The sequence below is a fragment of the Carlito syrichta genome, unplaced genomic scaffold (genome assembly GCF_000164805.1).
Source record: "Carlito syrichta isolate Samal-C Ts95f unplaced genomic scaffold, Tarsius_syrichta-2.0.1 Scaffold38598, whole genome shotgun sequence".
In the NCBI taxonomy this organism is placed as follows: Eukaryota; Metazoa; Chordata; class Mammalia; order Primates; family Tarsiidae; genus Carlito; species Carlito syrichta.
This window is the reverse complement of record NW_006982694.1, coordinates 1-4888: the sequence shown is the minus strand read 5'-3', so window position 1 is coordinate 4888 and position 4888 is coordinate 1. Positions and strand designations below refer to the sequence as shown.

The following is a 4888-nucleotide window of genomic DNA, read 5'->3' as shown; positions in this document are numbered from 1 at the left end:
TATTGGCTGTTTCTCTGGAGAACCCAGACAAATACATAATTTAAAATGTTACTTTTAATTTCTTTCTTTTTTTTGCATTGAGGTTTCACTCTGTCACCCAGGCTGGGGTGCAGTGGACCATCATGGTTCACCACAGTCTTGACCTCCTGGGCTCAGGTGATCCTTCTGCATCAGGCTCCTGGGTCACTGGGACTACAGGCATGCATCACCATGCCCTGCTAACTTTTAAATTTTTTGTGGAGACAAAGTCTCTATGTTGCCTAGGTGATTTTTTCTTTATAATGACATTGAATAACAAATAAACACTCTGACAGTTGAGATGCCTTGGAAGAAAGAAAAAGCTTCATATTTTGTGTCTACCATTTTACCTTCCCCCTGGTTTTTTGAACAAGGTTCTTGCAAATTTTGTTGCAAGCTGTGTTGATGCACATTTCTTCCTGGGCCCTAAGTCACAAGATGAATTCTCCAGATAGGCTGAGGAACTCCTTCTGATGACAGGTGTCCAGCCATCTCCAGAAGATGGAACTGAAGATCTTTTTTTTTTTTCCAGGCTTGGTTCACTTGATTTTTTAAATTTTATTTTATAAAAATCCTATGTTGTTGCCACAGCTGGAGCCTGGATCCTCTGCCTGGAGACCCTGTTGTGGGTCTTGATGAGACGGTGTGGGTCTTGATGAATTCCTGATAGGGAGACATGGTGAACAGTCTCTTTCCAGAGTTCATGGGTCAAGTAGCTATAGGTCTTAGAGAGCATCAAATGTGGCCTTGGTGAAGTTGCCCAGGGTAGTAGTACAGCCCCTAGCTGAGGTGTAGCAGTCGTCAGTGCCAGCCTATCAGCAGGAGCCTCCTGGGCTTGGGGGCAAAGATGATGCCAGGGCTCCTGTAGGCAAGGATAATGCACACCAACACTGAACCTCAGCAGCCAGTCACCTTGCAAGGGATGCGTGGAACTTGCCAATCTTGTTCCTCCGGTAGCCTTTCTGCACAGAGATGTTGGAGATCTTGGCCAGGATGATGGCTCTTCAGATGGCAGTGGCTACTTCCTGTCCACTGGCCAGCCAGGTCTGCTTTTGCACTGGCATGATCTTAAAAACCTCATCCAAGGAAGAAATTGATGATCTGACTCCTTGATGGGCAGGGAGAAGAGGTAGATATCCTCCAGTGACTTGATCTTCATGTCCTTGACCAGGCAACCCAGGTTGGTGATGGGCATCCACTTCTTATCCTTGTCCTTGCCTCTGCGAGCTCTGTGGCCTCTCCCCAAAACCTGACCATGGCTGTGACCTTGGTCCCCAGAGGTAGAAGCCACCATGGCCTACCATTCCAGGGTCCCGGGGGCCTCTGGGCCCTCCCGATGCACCGATGTCACCTGCCATTTGGTGTTTTCTCATAGAAGAAGCAGAACTAAAGATCTTAGAGGTTATGGCTTCATCTTTCTTACCCACAGTCCTTTAAGTTCTGAGACCACCCCTCACAAGGCCTCAGAGAGATTATATTGTTATCTGTCTTCTACCGAGGGCTGTTAGATTTAGCAAAACAAACGAACAATCCAAGATGTCCAGTTAAATTTGAATTTCAGATAAACAATGAACAAAACTTTTTTTTTTAATTGGAGTTTCACTTTGTCACCCAGACTGGAATGCAGTGGCACACTCCTGGCCACCACAGCCTTGACCTGCTGGGCTCCGGCGATCCTTCTGCCTCAGTCTTCCAAGTAGCCAGAACTATAGGCATGTGCTACAATGCCCGGCTAATTTTTGATTTATTGTATAGATGAGGTCTCACCAAGTTGCCCAGGTGGGTCTCAAACCCACGGGTTCAGGCAATCCTCTCACCTTGGCCTCCCAAAGTGATGGGATTACAGGCTGAGCCACCAAACCCGGCCGAACAAAACTTTTTTTAACATAAGTATTTCCAGTGCAAGATTTGGGATACACTTATGCTAAACATTTATTTGTTGTCTATCTGAACTTCAAATTTAACTGGGTGTTTCATGTTTTATTCAGCAGTCCTATCCTCATTCTTGCTCCCAAATGCCCACCATTACCATTACCCAAATTCCTCCCAGAGCTCCGCAACACCTACCCCTTGGGCCTAGCCTGTAACTCACCATCTCCAGCCTTAACCTGTGTCTGCCCTGTGCCCTGACCTTTCTGCCTCTAGGTTTCTACTTGCCAAAGTCACTGTTTTTGCTGTTTTTCAGTTTTATTTTTCTATCACAGGAATGGTACATGTTCACTACAGAAAAGTCACAGGCTAGGAGAGAAGCAACAAGAAGAAAGTAAGAAAGCATTCATAATCCCACCCACACAGAGACAACTACTGTGAATACCTCGGGGTAGATTTTTCTAGAGTGGTATGTATTTGTCTTTGCAGATATCAAAAAAAGAGCATGCATGCTTCCCAATCCAATTCAACCCACTGTCTTATAGACCACATTTTTCTGCAACTACAGAAGGGAGGGACCATGAGTGCACTAATATGTCTTGGCCCTCTTGGAAGGGATGCTGTGGTGCTTGATGCCAAATCCCCAGACACTGGAGTCAAGGAGGTCTATGATCAAAGACACTTTCTAGCCCATGGTCTTGTGTATTGCTTTGCCACAGGCTTAAACAAAAGAAATTAATTTTCTTATAATTCTGGAGACTGGAAATCCAAGACCAAGATGTCAGCTGGTTGGTTTCTCCTGAGATCTGTCTCCTTGGTTTGTGGACGGCTGCCCCATTGCTGCATCCTTATATAGGTTTTCCTCTGTGTGTCTGTATTTTAATCTCTTCTTCTAATGAGGACACTAGTCATATTGGATTATGGCCTACCCTAATGACCTCATTTCAGCTTAATCACCACTTTGCGTGTCCTTTCTCCAAATATGGTCGCATTCTAAGGAACTGGCAGTGAGGGCTTCAACATGTGAAATTTGGGAGGGCACAAGTCAGCCTTGGCCTTGGCCCAGCTCAATCCAAACATACCAAAACTCAGTTTCTTCATCAATGAAATGGGGCGAGCACTCACATTCATCCAAGAGGAACAACAGGATGACCCACTCAAATAATCCTGATTAAATACTTGCCCAGTACCTGGCCCCTAGAGCAAGCTCTTGGATGTGACTTTCCACTGTTCTCACTCCCTGTATTGATAGAGAGGAGGCTCAGGCCTCGTGGTACCTACCTGCCCCTCTGCCCACCAGTCTTCTTAGCCCCTTCAGGTGAATTCCTAGTGGGAAGCTGCTGGTTGGAAGGTGGAGATGCCAACTGAGCCCTAAAAATGAACCTGCACCCCCCGCCAGATGTGGATGATGGATGTGGTGCCCTGTCTTCGGGCCTCCCAGCTCCTCCCCTTCAGACTACCTCACTTTCCTGTCTGGACTTCTGCTCTCAAAGGATTAGCAGTGATGCCAGGCTGGTGCCCAAGGCTCTTTCTAAGCTGGCCCAGGTTCCCCTCCACCTCTCCTTTCCTCCTCACCCTTACCATCCTCCTGCTTGCAGCCACACCAGGGACTCTGTTTTCTCAACATCATCAGCACTTTTAGGCCTCTAGGGCTTTGCATTGGCAGTGCCCTCCACCAAGCATATCCTTTCTTCCATGTCTTCCTGGGAGGTGTCTGTGACTTCAAGGGGCAGATAAGACACTTGCTATGAACCCTTTTAATGCCCTTCTCCCTCTTCCTGCTGGAGACTAAACTCTCTGCTCTCTCCACGTGGGTCCTTCAAAAAATACTAATGATGAAGTTGAAGGTGAAATAAGGATAACAACAGTGGCTGCCTCCTCTCCCCCTCCCCCACAGATCTGGCATTCCTCAAGGTTGGATTCAGCTCTTCCTTCTAGGGACCTTGGACACCCAGAGGGTGCTGGGCCAGTCAGCTTGTAGCTGAAGACCTGCTCAGGCCAGATTGACAGGACAGGTCAGGGAGAGGATAGGGAATGCAGGAAATCAGTGTGTGTGTGTGTGTGTGTGCACGCATGTGTGTGTGTGTGTGTGTGTGTGTGTGTGTGTGTGTGTGTTTTGGGGGTCATAAAACTACACTGAGATGGGCTGATTCTCATCTGAGAAGGGGACATGCAGGAATGGCAACAATGAAGTAGACTGGGGGGAAACACACCTGTCAGCAGGGGCTGTCCTGGATGAGAGAAGATGGTGACATCAGGCAGTGGCTGCCAGCATTTCTAGCAGGTGTGATCCCTCAGAAAACATGTACTTCACATCAGCCAGCTGGTACACATGCACACCCACACTCATGCACCCACACACTCATGCACATCACGTACTCTTACAATACATACACACATGCACACACCCCACACACACATCATACACTCTCACAATACACACTTGATGCACACTCACACATACGCACTCGCATCACACACTCACATACACAAACCCATGCACACACACATCATACACTTACAATACACACACATACTTCTCCAGACACCCACATCACATACACATACACACTTGCACTCATGCATACACCCACACTCACAATACACACACTTATACTCATGCACACACATACACAAATCACATACTCACACATACACAGCCACACTCATGCACACACCCGCACATTCACATCATATGCTCTCACAACACACAAACTCATACTCATGCACATACTCACACAACACTCACACATACGTACCCACACTCGTGCACACACCCTCACACACACTCACATCTTACACTCTCACAACATGCAATACTCATACTCATGCACATTCACACATCACACTTACACACACACATTCACACACACACTCACACATGCTCACATTCAACTCATGCACACAGATATACTCACACATACCCACCACACTCACACACACACTCAACACATCACACACTCACACACATAGATACACACACACACACACACACACACAC

General features: G+C 47.1%; 1 pseudogene; it reads right to left on the bottom strand.

Moving 5' to 3' along the window:
- Positions 1-637: 637 nt before the first annotated feature.
- On the bottom strand, positions 638-1312 carry LOC103277477 (annotated as a pseudogene).
- Between the last annotated feature and the right edge of the window lie 3576 nt (positions 1313-4888).